Source organism: Saccostrea cucullata, unplaced genomic scaffold, assembly GCF_032062105.1.
Source record: "Saccostrea cucullata isolate Sc308-1 unplaced genomic scaffold, CSIRO_AGI_Scuc_v1 ctg7345, whole genome shotgun sequence".
In the NCBI taxonomy this organism is placed as follows: Eukaryota; Metazoa; Mollusca; class Bivalvia; order Ostreida; family Ostreidae; genus Saccostrea; species Saccostrea cuccullata.
The window spans coordinates 15,843-31,398 of NW_026927593.1; the positions used below are offsets into that span (position 1 = coordinate 15,843).

Below are 15,556 nucleotides of genomic sequence, written 5' to 3' on the forward strand. Positions count from 1 at the left end.
TATAAAAAAAAAATGTAAATTGAATTTGGGATAAAATGGACACTTTCTTATTTTTTCAATATCAATACTTTTCAATATCTTTTCGGTATATTCTACAAAATTAGTTATATATTCAGATTATTTACTCTGCTTATAAATTTTCCTTCAACGTCAAACAGATCTCTTATGAAAACAAAGCCTGCATCAAAATAACTTTTCAAAAATACAGAGGAATTGTTTATTTTAATTCTTGGGTTAAACCATATATGTTCATGAAGAATTTGAGTAGTACATGTTTTTTGACTACCACTGAAGTCAATGATTTTTACCCAATTAAGTAAAACCTCTTTCCAAAATTTGTTGCTTATTTTATTACACAACTTAACTGTAAATATAATCCTCTTACCCAAAGAGATTCAATTTTCATTCCTAATTCTGATTCAAAAAGTTTTAACCATTTAGTGTCTGAGTAGAATCCATGTTGATTTTAATTAAGAAATCCATATAATCAATGTTTTCAACCCCCATAGTCTTTGGATTATAGCACTCTTCTTATCTTTACTTCCCCATAAAAAGTAATAAAGGTCTTTCACAAATTCATAGCAATTCCTTATTATTCTTATTCAATATCAAATGGTTCATCTTTGGTATAATCAGGATTTAATACTGTTAATCTACCATTTTTTGATTGGGAGTAAGTTTTAATTAATTGCCATGTTTTATCAATCGCTTTATTTCAAATTTTTAATTCAGTTCAATCAACCTAAATTAATATATATTTTTACACCAAGAGGTTAATATTCAGTTTCCATCGAGTGATGAAAGACTTCTTTAAAATTTTTTACTATAGATTCACACCATTTTAGTTTTTGTAAAATTAATTTTAGTCCATATAATTCAAAATAATCAAAAATATATCATCCATATACAGTGGTGATCCATCAGATATAGAAGTATCATCGGCATATTTGTTTATATTCCTCCCCATCAATTACAATTCCTTGTGTATGTCTTTATTATTTCAAACCAAGAACTTCGGCACATAGTAGAAAGAGATATGGTGAAATTGGGTTCCCTTGTCTGCATCCCCTTTGTGGGAACAAGTAATCAGAGTAAATTCCATTCTGTATGACACATGAGTTGATTCCATTATAAAATGTTTGTATTCAATTTTTTATAGATTCCCCACAATGAAAAAAAATCTAATGATTGGTATATAAACTTCCATTATATAGTATCAAAAGCTTTTTCAAAGTCAATTAACATCAATAAGCCTGGAATCTGTTTTTGTCCTGTGTATTGCATTAAATCATAAACTAGTCTAATATTTTTACCTATGAATCTTCCCTTCAAAAAACCAATTTGGTCTTTATTTATTATTTTATTCAACACAGTTTTTAATCGTTCAGCAATACAGCCTGAGGCTATTTTATAAATTTTCTGATTGGGCTAAGTTCTTTAAGAACCGTTTTTGTTTTCCTGGTTTAGGTAGGCAAGTTATTAAACCTAATTTATTTGATTCAGTAAAGTGTGATAATTCATACGAGTTTTTTATTGCTCTTGTAATGAAAGCACCTATATCCTGCCAAAAAATTTTGAAAAATTCACAGGTGAACCCATCTGGTCCAGGGCTTTTCTCATTTTTATAATACTCAAATAATTCAAAACTTCAGAATTAGTCAAAGGGCCTTCGAGACTCTCTGATTCTCTTTTGTTCAATTTCGGCATATCATATATCTTTAATTTTTCATGGATATTTCCGTGCATTGACATCTCTTTACCTTTATATAGATTTTCATAGAACATTAACTTCATTCAAAATTATCAAATTGGTCATTAATTGGTCGTTCCATCTTCCTTTTCAATTTTAGGTATAATTTCTCTGATAGTTTCTGGACTCAAGGCTGGTAAAATAATTGATGGCCATTTTCCTCCCTCTTCTATCCATTTCACTTTTGCTCTAATATCCTTTAAATTTTATTTTTCTAATACCGTAACAGAATTTTTAGCGAGGATTTAATTTTGCATTATTAGCGAGGGTGCCGAGATCGCTTAAAATTTATCGCTAAAAATTAATTGCATTTCATTTGTTATAACTTCTTTAACATACATCTTAAAATCGCTAAAATAACATCTCGCTAAAAATATATTACCAGTTTTTCAGGACAAATCGCTAAATTTGCGTATCGCTAAAATTTCCACTTATACGGTATTCTCTAATTCGTCATGTTTATTTTCTAATTCTTCAGCATGTTCTTGCAACAAATTCTGTTCCAGTTTAAAGATTTCTTTTTGTAGTTTCAATTCTTCTTCAGTTCCTTTTTTTTCTTAAAAGTTGAATGTAGAAATTGAAATATATAATTGACAAATTTATAAGTAAAAGTTTAGCATAAATATGAGTTTTATCATTTTCAATAGAGTCTATTAAAATTGTAGATAGGACAGGCATATTGTAATTTAATATTTTCAATTTTTTCTTTTATCAAATTTATATATTCTTTTTGAAAATAAAGAGTCATTTAATTTCCAAAAGTCCTTCAGAAATTCATTTGTTTTAACACCCATTACAACTGGACATGATATCTTTGACTATTTTCAAATTTTACATCTTAGGGGCAAATGTTTTAACGATTCCTTAATAATGGCATGTTTTATTGGATTTCCAAGTGAATCTATTTAACTTTACTGTTTTCACGAAAAACATGAGGTATCTTTTACATTTAGTATCTCTATCACCTTTGATACTTCCATTCTTGATTTAGGGTTATTTAGGTTTTTATAGTTCATTGAATCCAAATCCTTATCTAAAATTAAATTAAAGTCACAACCTATAATCATATATTGTGATGAGTAATATTCTTGTATCATATTTAAAATCTTTGTATAGAAGGCTGGTGTATCCAGATTTAGTCCATATATATTCACTAACAAAAAAGGAAGATTGTCTATTAAATCTAGAGTAAGATAATTTTTCTCATCACAAGTTGAATTTATTTACAAACTAAGACACAGACTGGCCTAGAATATTTCCTTTGGAAATAGTATTCCCTCATTAACACTTTATATATCTGTAGGCTATCAACAGTCTCTGCCGGTATTTCCATCTCTACTGCAAACACGTTACTAATGATCTTGGCAAGGTTTTCAAGATTTTTTTTATTTCGGGCGCCTTTTCATCTACTCCACTCACTATGATATTGTTTGTCTTTAATTGCTCTAGATCTAAGCTATAGAATCTGTTCACTTTGAGTCTTTACACAATACTATGTAATCTTTCATTCGGCTAAGTTCGCTTTCCATCTTCTTCTGTTTTTCCTGCAGTTCAGTGGTTATGTATAGCGTATCGTTCGCCTGTTCTTGTACATTTCCTAATTTCTCCTGAATGCCATGTTTTCCTCTAAAGTCCTTTGTAACTTCGTCTAGATGGCGACCTTGTCCATCAATCCTTAGTAGAAGGTTTGCAAGCGTATTTTGTGTATTAGTTATACCGTGCATGACATCTCTTATCTGAAAGTTTTCACATTCTATTGAAATTTCTCCATTACTAGTACCGGTGTTAATTGTGTTAGTGTCCATATCATCGAGCGCTCTCTTTTTAGATTGGGTCAATTGACTAGCCATATTTCACAATGTTACAGTGGAACGTATGAGTATCACTCACTAGTGTTCACAAACAGATATGTTAACAAATTTTGTTTACCTTCTCGTTCTCGCTTCTATTGCATTTTTTGGGCTAAAACACACTTCAACACACTTTAAAACATCTTTAAATATCAGCAATACAACCTTTAAGATCTGAAATTATTTAATTTCGAGGACTTCAATTTGGAAACTTCACTTTGCTCTCGATAAAAACTTACGTCTTCATGTCGAGCATGCGCAATTGGATCCTCCATTTTTTGACTTTAATTTTAATTAAGCTATGCATGTAGAAACTTGAAATATATACTTGACAAAAAAAGTTTAAGACTTTAAATATCAGGATCGAACGTCATTAATGAAGGAACCTTTAATACCTATTCATATTCTCAATTTTATTCTGTTTCATTGAAAATGAAGATAGTTGTAAAGTTTCAGCCAATCAGATTGCAGCACGCCTGCATGTGCATGCTTTTCATGATAACTTTAAGATATCATGCATCTGCAATCTTAAAGTTTATAGATGTCCTTAATACAGAGGCATATATTTGCTAATATGCTAACTAGGTGATTGCCACATCACCCGATTAGCAACGGTATAAAATCACCCTATATACGGTTTGTATCTATGATGTTTCTCTGATAGCTAGTAAGGACAGGAAAGAAAAGCCCAACCTAATCTAATGTTGTACTTGTCAAGATTTACAATGGGATCCGCAGGACTGTTAAGGTCTACTATGAGAAATCAACTGAAAATAGACGTGCAAAAATTATTTTTTAAAAGTTGAATTTATTTTAATTAAGCCGTTTTATTATCGAAGACCTTTAATACTTATGGAAAAAGCATAGTATAACCCACTCTGTACTGTATGAAGTTAAGTCCCATCAATGGACAGTCACGTGATGAATGCAAGTTCGTGTACTGAATGGAGGTCACAAAGAAATTTCAATATCGCAGGGCATACCCTTGTTGAAATTAAAAATTAAAGTTATTAATTGTTTTTTCATACTTTGTAGCTCTTAAAATGCTGCTTTGATTACAATTCGAGTTTTAATACTTAAATTTTAAAGTAAATATGCCAATGTCGAATTATGTTTGACTTTTACCAAATATTTTGTGTACTTATAAAATCACGCCCTCGATTTAAAGAAAGCAGCAGCACTTTTCAAGTTAAGGAAAATATCCTTTTTCAAGAGAATTTTTGGAGAGTTCGGTATAGAATTCATATACATATGGGTACCGTATATAAATTCCAGTTAAATTTTAGCCCAAAATACTTATCGAGTCATAAAAGGATTGGCACTGGTGTATTTATAAACAGGGATCGTTGAATAAAGTCTGGATATATCATATCATTAGGTTTTATGTATTCTAAGAATAAAGTTAAGGTACAAGTATTTATATACATATATCTAATATTTTTTTATCTTAAGAATGCATTATTTCTTTTTCTATGATTTAAAGTAAAATATCAACTAAATTTCTAAAAATATTGATTGAAATCAGGTTAAAAGCATAAGAACATTTATTAGAAATTGACATCTGATTCTGATAAAAAGTTGGTCCGACTTATAGGCGGGTCAATGGCAAATCCTCGCAAAATAACCGAAAAAAATACAACCGACCTATAGGCGGACCGACTTATAGGCGAGTATATACGGTATATAATTCAGTTATAATTCAATTGATGTGAACGATAATGTATGGCCAAAAATGGAGAGTGTAACTCCTCGCAAGCTTCATGCTGTGAAAAAATGTTTAGTTTGTGGTAATTTTCCTAGGGAAATAAGGAAAGTAGAATCTGCTAAAATAAAAGGTCAAACTTTAAAGGAGCTGCTTATGAAATATGGAGGTGTTAATATTGAAAGTGGAATTGTGTGTCGAAATTATTTCCAGAAATTAGATACACTTGATCAAAAATGTCGAGAATTTTATGAGAACTGTCAAAAAAATGCAACAGGCACACATCTGAGAAGCAAAAGAATGGCATCTTCCCCCGCAGTTGAGAGACAACCTGAAAAAAGAAGCGTCGTGGATGACAGTTCTGCAAAAAAAGCGCACGTGTGTTTGTTTCCAATGCAGGCTTCAGCAACTAGCATTCACAGCTCTCAAAATAGTATTAAGGATTAAAAAGTTAGGATATAAATCAAATATATAATGGGCAACAATACAAATGATATAAATAAATTCATATATTAATGTTGACAAGTTTATAATTTACTTTTCATCCTTCATATTAAGCATTTTTAGCGAGGATCTGATTTATTTCTATCATTTATTATTAAAGGCTTATTGTTTAATTTACTTGAGAGTCTTAAAGTTAATATTATCTAATGGATTTGAGGTACTAGAAACATAATGTTTTCGCTTTCATTCTATTTAAAGATGCGGAAAAAGACAAAACACCTGTAACGGTACATGACCATGGCTACTATTGCACCAGCAGAAGTCCTAGTAAAATCCCTAGGTTAAAAAATATAAAATCTAATGCCACGGTACAGGAATCAATGAAATTCACAAATGTAGACCACACCTACACAGGATCAGTGCCAATCTCAAATGCTTTCCACCCCCAAATTGAGAACCTGTGTAAGAATGTAACATTATATACATGCGACAACCTTGATAATCTGACAGAGGACGAATGCACTGAACTACTGAATGCCTGTCAGACGAAGTCCTTACACAAATTGTCTGCGGTCATTATAGAAAATGAAAACCTGAAAAAAGCTGTCATGAGACTGTTAATGAAAAATGTAGACTATTCTTCGAGAAGTCTGAATAATCGTAAACACTCATTTGTAAGCAAACTTATGAAGAAATCTGCGGATGACTTGAAAAGTTCACAGTGGATTGAAGTCGTAACGGAATTTCAAAGTAAATTTCCTCATGTATTTAGTCTCACAGTTTCCATGATGCTCCGCTCAGAAGACCTGCCATGCTTTACAAAAATCCAGTCAGTAATTCCTAGACTAGCCATGGTTTACGGAATCATCCCTCAAACAAGAAATGCAGAACTGAGTCACATACAGCGAGTGATTTCCATGATACTGTTTGACAACATTTGTGATCAAAAGGTAGAATGTTTCAATATTTGTTGTTGTTATTTTTTAAAATCAATTACTTGTAGTTTAAGTACTTTTATCTTTATAAGTCAATAAGTGTTGTATTTACTTTTTAGGTATTTGATCGTCTACAGAAAGTTGGCGTTTGTCTCAGTTATGCAAAGAGTTTGAAACTCGTTGACCAAATAGGGGGTCATTTTAACGATGAAATGCATGGTGGAACTAGTTAAAAAAGGTCGGCGATTTAGAATAGTAGGTGAAAATATCAACTGGACCAGAGGATAGATAACAAAGACAAGTTTCATCATGCCTTTGGATCTGCTATCCTCGTGCAAAATATTAATTTTGATCACTTGAGCGATATATTCCCTCAACGAGAGTACAAAGCCACATCACTGCAAACCTTCCTGCCATCAGTTGATGACATGAAGAAAACTAAAAGAGACTACGCAATTTTAATAACAAGGGTTGCCATAAAATTTCTGCCCTTTTTGGAGCAATTTGAATCTGCAATTCCACGAAATATAAGCAAGCCGTGTAGTTTACACCTAAAGGAAAAAACCCTCGTCATCCCCATGCCTGTCCTCTTTCGGAATGAGCAGTACTATCAAGATGTAGTTCACATCCTTGATTTTTACACCAAAACAGTGGCCGAAGCCTATCAAAAAGCTGGCAAAGACGGAGGCGAGGAAACACGAATACATATAGGAGGAGACCCAGCTTACTAGGGAGAGATTTTCGGGGGCCAAGGCCATGCGTGCCCATGACGAAAATCCCCTTGACAGATTTCAGCTCCTCACACCAATATCATTCGAACTTTTCCATATGCATATGAATTACTTAAAAATGGTCTTTAAATTATTTTTCAATTCTACAAGCGTGCAAGAAATCGGAACTCTCAAATCACTTCAAAACAATCTAAGTCGCACAAAAATAGGGGAAAATCTAAATGACAATTATGACTCAAACAAAGATTTTTTTCTGTCTGTAGTGGATGCGTATATAATAGAATGCGTCATGGAGTTCTTTGGAATGGACGATCAACATTCCCGTCCAACAAAACACTTTCCAGAGGAGTTCAGCAACGAAGAGGAAAAACAGTCCTGGTTTTTTGACACCATAGATGAAATGCTCGATACCTACATTTTTCCAACAAAGCAATATCCTATGAGAAGCGAGCAACAAGTGATAGGTATGATTGAGGTCAACATCACGTACATTTCTTAAATTTTAAAATGTTTAAGTGATATAGATTGGAACACTTAAAATAACAGAATTTAATATCTAATTCTCGAATAGGTAATTTAGTGTCATCAATCTTTACTTTACAGTTGATGGGACTGTTTTACAACTCAAGCTTCGTAATGGCAAAGCACTCACTATAAACATACCGCCCAAAGTACAGAAGGAAAAACCAGACGGGGTTTACAACTACGGCTGCCAGTTACTAGAAGTTGGTTTGCTTTTCAAAGACCTACTGGACCTGACACACTTACCTGACCGAGAAAGAGGAATAAGATTACTAAAAATTGCGATGTTGTATTTTAAAACCCACAATAATTTGTCCAAATACGCATATGAAATCATGCGCTTTTTAGTCTACCAAGAGTGTCTACAGTCTGAAAAAGCCGCGAATGAAATGTTCTATGGTCTGTTTGTGAACACCAATGGGAATTATGATGGCCACATTCCAGGAGATAGGAGGATGGAGTACATGGTAAAGGAGGTAAAATCCCATATAAAGCACATGTGCTCCAATAAAAAAGAAGAACATCAGCAACAGGACCAGAGCCATACCGGGAATAAAGACTATATGCTCAAATTTTGATTATCAGAGTTCCGTCATTACTCGAGCCAAAAAACATTCAGACAAGTCATCAACTAGTGACGAGTTAACCCTCATTCAGGATTTAGGAAATGTGCGCCCTTTCTTTTTTCAACCTGGAAGACTTCACGATTCCTTTCAGCATATCTCACCATCAATCCTCCACAATATTGACATACCTTACATACACAACTGGATAGAACAAGAGAAAGTTCACTTCGCTTTAGACTCTGGAAATTAATTTATTTTCATCTAGACATACGTTTAGAAAAGTTTATTCAGTAGTAGAATTACAGAATGTAATAATATACAATATTTGTGTAGTGTAATCTTCAGCTATATTTGGAAACTCCTTCCTGATATCAGTTAAGGATGTTAATTGGGTTGCAAGTGATGCAATTTTATCTGCCGTCTGCTTTGACAAGCCTGTAATAATTTATGGAAATGGCACGTCATATTGTTTATTTTCATCTTCAAAGAAAGCTAACAAGATCCTTGATAGTTCATTCAATTTTTCTTTCTTTGAAATTTGTTTGGCGGGTGGAGAAACAATCTCGCACTTATTAACTTCCTCTGCAAAACAGTTGTCGCATGGGCAGGATTTTTCGCAAATATCACAACATTCATGCATCTGACTGAGTTTGTTAAAAGTGTAACCGAAATGTTCAGATATAAATTACCTGCGACAAGAGTCGAGCAAACAAAAGCTCTTACTTCGTTTTGACGTGTGACGTCCCAATGTCATTCATATTGAAAAACAGAGTTGCACTACACCGGACCCCTGTCCATCCCGTCCTACTTCTTGAAGATAAGCTAAAAAATCGACACATGTACATTTAATGGTTTGGCTGACTTGACATTTTTACAGACTTTCTAAAGTCTCTATGGTTTTGTGCTCTCATTAATGTTTTTGATAATGTCAAACATCTATAATTTATGTTATTTTAACATTTAAGTGTAGCAGAGAGCAAAGAAAACAATATAAAAAAAATGAACAACGAATTTTAAAAAAAGAGAGACTTAAGAAAGTCTATCCATTTTTGTACATTGTCCTTTACCCTTTCAATTGGATATTTATGCAGAATAAATTATTAAATTTTTCAAAATTTATATATATGCATTGCTAAAATAGATACTTTCAAGTGAATTTGGAGGTCCTATATGAATAACTTGATGTACATCAGGGGGGTCAGCTCCCATTCCGTATGCCTCTGTGGCAAAAAGCAGTCTAATCTTGCCCTCTTCTGTTGACATGTCTTTACTTACCTCTACTTTCGACTAAATGAATAAAGTAAATTTTTAATGAACAATAAAATATAAGTTACAAATACAAAGCAGAATAGATTTCTTTATTTTAAGTTTATAAAAGGCAAATTTACCTTTTCGGTGCAAGACGCATGGAATTGTGACACCCGTTGAATTAAATGATGAGTGTTTAGTTCTAGCGCCTTTCATTGGCCAGGGAATAACCATACCCACACCACTTTAGCTTGGTATATACTATTGTTCTAGGATAGCTATCGACATCTTGGTAGAGTTTATCGATGATTTGGCCCATTATCTCATCATAAGCATCCTCAGGTGTGTTTCTTCCTCCTGTGGAAGGTAAACGCTTCCTGACGATAATTTTTACATTTTCTCTATCAACATTAGTAGAAACAGTGTTAAATTTTTTCATACAAAGGATTTTTGATATTTCTTTTTGCATCTGGACTGTGGCAGTGGCGGTCATTGTAACAAAATAAGCAGTTGGAAATATTGATCTCAGTTTTGAAAGCTGCGCAGCACAGTTAAGGTGCGCAATGGAAATATCAACAAAATTTTGTATTTGAAAATGTATTCGTAATCGGGATGGCGATTATTTTTAGTACATTATTTATATCAGATAATTGTAATTATGATTAATAACTACATATCGAGGACGATTATATTTTATATTTAGACGAGTCACGTGATGCGGCAGTCACGCGATTTTAGCACATTGACTTGAAGTATTGATGTTACATATAAATGTCACTAGTGCAAGGGCATAACCAAGATAAATTTCCAAGTTTAGTATATAAATATTTTCAACACGCATTATAGTTTCTAAAAAGTGCTGCGATCCTGTCTAAATTCTGCAATTTCATTGTTAAGATTATACTTGTATGACCGAATGCTATTATCATAACAAAAATTGCAGTAAATATAAAAATGAAACATATTTTATGAGTTTGCACTATTTGGCTTAAAGAGATAGCAGATGCGAGATCTGAAGTTAAAAATAAATCATTCGAATCAATAAAATTTACTTGTGTATCTTAAGATCCACAAGTATGTGGTTGGAAGTAATTACAGATGCTTACCAATAGAAATTAAGATTTTATCACGGACGGTCCCACGAAATATATCATGGGAATGCAAATGGGTCTTTCTTGTTTATGAAGATGCATTTGGTTAAAAGTAATTAAAAATGCTGACCACTATAAGTTTAACTTTTTACTCAGATAATTCCAAGGAATAAATCATTGGGAAAGTAGTTATAAATTTGTTGGTGAAAAGATGGATTTGGTTAGGATTAATTAAAGACGCTGACTACTGGGAATTGAGCTTTGAAACCTGGGACAGTTAATCGGGTATAAAATGAGCGGATGACGGACATACGCCAGACAAGAGCTGGATTGTGTCTATCTCTGTTCATTTTATACAGGTAAGATTATTTTGTTTACTTGCGCGTTTTTGTAAAATTATTAAGTTTTCAGATGGTTTAGTTTATCTACTTTAGTTTATTTACATATTTAAATTGTTTTTATTGTAACACAGTAATCTTTATTATAAGTTTTAGTATTGTGTGTAAAACTATTTATTTCATGTAATCGGATTTTTTATTTAATAAAAGACAAGAGCTGGATTGTGTCTATCTCTGTTCATTTTATACAGGTTGAGAATTAGAGCCTGTGAGCCGCTCTGGTCCAGAAAGGTCCTCTGGTAGAAAGGAACGGGATATTGAAGATGAAATAAAATACAAAAAAAAAACTGAATTGAGTCGGTCCGTCCCAGCTCAAGGATTAATTGAATTATATCACTTGGCGTCTCCTCTCACAGAAATAGCCAAGATCCCGGGTGTAAATGAACAAACTTATAATCGGCCCAACGTCATTCGGGACTCTGCCTCCTTAAACTTTGTTGGTTGAGGTTTAGCAAAAAGCTTCATATAGGCCGGAGTCCAGGATGAGGTTGACCTGGTTATAATAAGTGGTAGAGAATCCGATTTCCTTTACAAATATATGGAAAATTTGCCAGTGCCAAAGACTGAAACACCATTGCAGCGTTTGAGGCGGGCAGTTTCGCGAGTGCCTTTGTTTCCCCGGAAGAAATTTGTACAACCGGATTTAGATGACAGGGAAAGGTTGACCTGGTTATAATACTATGTTTTTTGCTGGTCAGCGGCATGAAATATTGATATAATTAAATTGTTTTTAAGATTTCATCAGGATCGCAGCACTTTTCAGATACCTGAATAGTTCTAATAGTTGAAATATAAAAGCTTACTTTGATCCATAGAGTGTATGCCCTTGCACTAGATCGATTTATTAAGACCCCCCCCCCACATTACCCTCCGATGTACTTGCAATACGTAATGTACAGAAAATATATAATAAAATAGTGAAGAAGACATTAAATTCAAGTTATTGCCCCATAGAATATCTGTAAATAATATTTTATTTAATAAGAGAATGCATATTTTGTTGAGAAAATATTACTTGATATGTCTCTCACTGCATACAAACTACGTCACGTTGTAAGAAATGACGTCATATTGACAAGGGTATTGCGATCAGTGACTTGTTTATAACTTGTTATGTGGGATTTAACTAAGGTCAAAACAACACGCTGTAGTAAGTTTTTATGTAGTTTGATGATTTCTTACTGGTTAAATTAGCAGATAAACTCATTTTGTGGTATTTTTTTTAAAAAATGTTGTATGACGTATATTGTGTATGATGTCATAGTCAAGTTTTCCCGTACAAATTAGGCTCCGCCTCCTTTTTGTAACCTTAACTGTGCTGCGTGTTGAAAATTAGGACGAAAGTCTCAACCCCATTGAACAACGCAATGTGCCTCGTCAATTATGATATGTGACACTGCATTCCATGCACCTCCCTTAAAAACTTCACACACATGCTTGTTGACTACATTCTCTGGGTGTGGAAAAACATATCTGACATTTCCTCTTAAAAAATTCTGCGTACTTTCTTCCGTATATTCTGAAATATACATATATAGAACACGGCTAGTATTTTGTTCATCCAGGACACGCGCAGCACAGTTAAGGTAACAGTAAAGAGGCGGGGCCTAATTTGTACGGAAAATGTTTACTATGAAGTCACACAAAATATAAGGTCTTCAAAATACCACAAAATGAAATTATTTGCTATTTCAAACTGCTGGATAGCCATATACTACATAAAAACTTACTATTACATGCAGTTTTGTCGTTTGTTAAATCCCACACAACAGTACTGTAACTATACGCATGGAATTAATTACGTAATTTCGCGAGAAGCAGGCCTTTATTTTTATGGTGCTGAAATCTATGTAAAATATCTTTACAAACCGTCCATTCGCGAATTATTATTCTCGCGGTTTGGCGTTGAAGAGCTCGTTCACTCGTCTACACTATATAAACGATGCATCGATCGCAATGCACTTGTAAATTTGACGTCATCTCGTCAAAATGACGTAGTTTGTACACAGTGAGAGGCTGATCAAGTCACATTTTGTACAATGAAAAATGTCTTTTGTCCTCAAACAAAACAATATTTGCAATTAAATAAAAGGCCGTTAACTTCACTTGATGCGATGTCTATTGTAATATATTTTTTGAATTTCTGTCTGTACATTCTCCAGACAATTGATACCGTTGTGTGTTTGTAGGCAGATTCATTGAAAAAGTATTGGAAGGGCCCTGATAAATCCATTTATTGCAATGGCATACCCTCAATGTATCTTATCAAAATTTTACACATAAACTCACGAAGCATTGAAATATTTGAAAAGTGATGCAAACCTCATAAATTCTTGCAAATGAATTAATTAAAGCTATATATAATGTGGTTAACCAGCAAAATATTCAACTTGCCGTCCAACAAATTAAATTTTAGCAATTAAAAAGGGAATCTATATAGGTTCGCAGCACTTTTCACAAACTACATATAGTGTTGAAAAAGATTATAAATTAAACTAAGATTTTTTTACTTGGTTATGCCCTTGCAATATTGAAATTAATAGATGACCTCTAAACTACCAGTATAATTGCTAAAATCATGTGACGTCGACATCACATGACAATTCTAAATAAAAAATCTAAATGTCCCCATACATGTAGATTTAAACAGAATTACATTTTTTTTATATCAGTGAAGATAAGTATCAAACATCCTAATTAAAGATGTATTTCTTAGTCTTAAACCAGAAGTCTCTGTCGAGACTGACACACCCATAAGTCATGGTTTATACTTAAAACAAAGGAAGAGAAAAGAAGCAGTTGGGACTTGAGACTTTAAATCAGCAATAAATAGAAAAATGATCCTTGCCACTCATCAAAATAAAAACCAATGCACAGAATTATGACACATCTTAGTCATGGGCAATCTGTTCCAAGTTATACTGAAAGCAGACCAAAACTGCAGGAGGAGTAGCATTTTGAAAGAATTTCACAGAAATTTCTATTTTTAGTAACCATGGGCAAATGACATTGTTCAAGGTCATGACACACCGATGCACAGCAATTTTGTATCTTAATGTAGTCTACTTGTTTGCCAAGTTATATCAAAATCAGACCAAAACTGTACCAGGACCTTGAATTCTTGAAAGAATTTCACAGAACATTTCATTTTTAGTGAACCATGAAAACACCAAGTTCATCGAAATCAAAAACCGATGCACAGAATTATGTATCTTTGTGTAGTCTACTTGTGTGCCAAGTTATACTGAAATCGGACCAAATCTGTAGGAGGAGTAGCATTTTGAAAGAATTTCACAGAAATTTCTATTTTTAGTAACCACGGCAACACCGTTCATCGAAATCAAAAACCGATGCACAGAATTATGTATTTTAGTGTAGTCTACTTGTGTGCCAAGTAATATTGAAATTGGACCAAAACTGTAGGAGGAGTAGCATTTTGAAAAAATTTCAAAGAATTTCTATTTTTAGTAACCACGGCAACACCGTTCATCGAAATCAAAAACCGATGCACAAAATTATGTATCTTAGTGTAGTCTACTTGTGTGCCAAGTTATATTAAAATCGGACCAAAACTGTAGGAGGAGTAGCTTTTTGAAAAATTGTTTACAGACAGACAGACAGACAGACGGACAGACAGACAGACGGACGGACGACGGACGCATTACTATCGCATAAGCTTTTCTGGTCTCTGACCAGTAGAGCTAAAAATCGCCGATATTTCCCTTTGTAACCTTAACTGTGCTGCGCGTATACATTTTTTCTACTTTTATAATTTAATAAATTTAAAACTTAAATTATTTTCATTGACACCCCTATAAATCCTGTAAAAAGGTATCCTATATCAATTAATATACCTCTGTTAATGAATTTTAATTTTTTAAAATGATTATATTTGCGGTTTTTACATATATATTTATGAACTATTCTTTAAATATAATTATTGTCCGTTACCTTTTCTGCTTAAAGAATTCAGAATTTTCCCGTCAATCTTCATAGCATTGGGTTCTAGTCTCTGTACTTGCTCTTGGATAATTGCATTCAATGGAGTCACAATTAAAACTTTCGAACAACATATCCTTGGTAAAAGTTCAAATATCAATGATTTACCATAACCAGTCGGTAAAATAATCATACAGATTGTTACTTTTAACGTGTGAAATGCGTTAATTTTTCAAACTCAACGGCATGTATGTAATCCACTAAACGCGCGTCGACCCTTTATGACGTCACAGAGAAATTACGTAAAACGTTTATCCAAACGCACATCTATGACCTCTTGACCCCAAACCTGTATTTAAAGGAATAACTATCTTCAATTT

General features: G+C 33.1%; 1 pseudogene; it reads left to right on the forward strand.

The window, feature by feature from the left end:
* The first annotated feature begins 5,965 nt into the window (after window positions 1-5,965).
* LOC134274889 (uncharacterized) lies at window positions 5,966-9,154 on the forward strand (annotated as a pseudogene).
* Window positions 9,155-15,556: the final 6,402 nt, after the last annotated feature.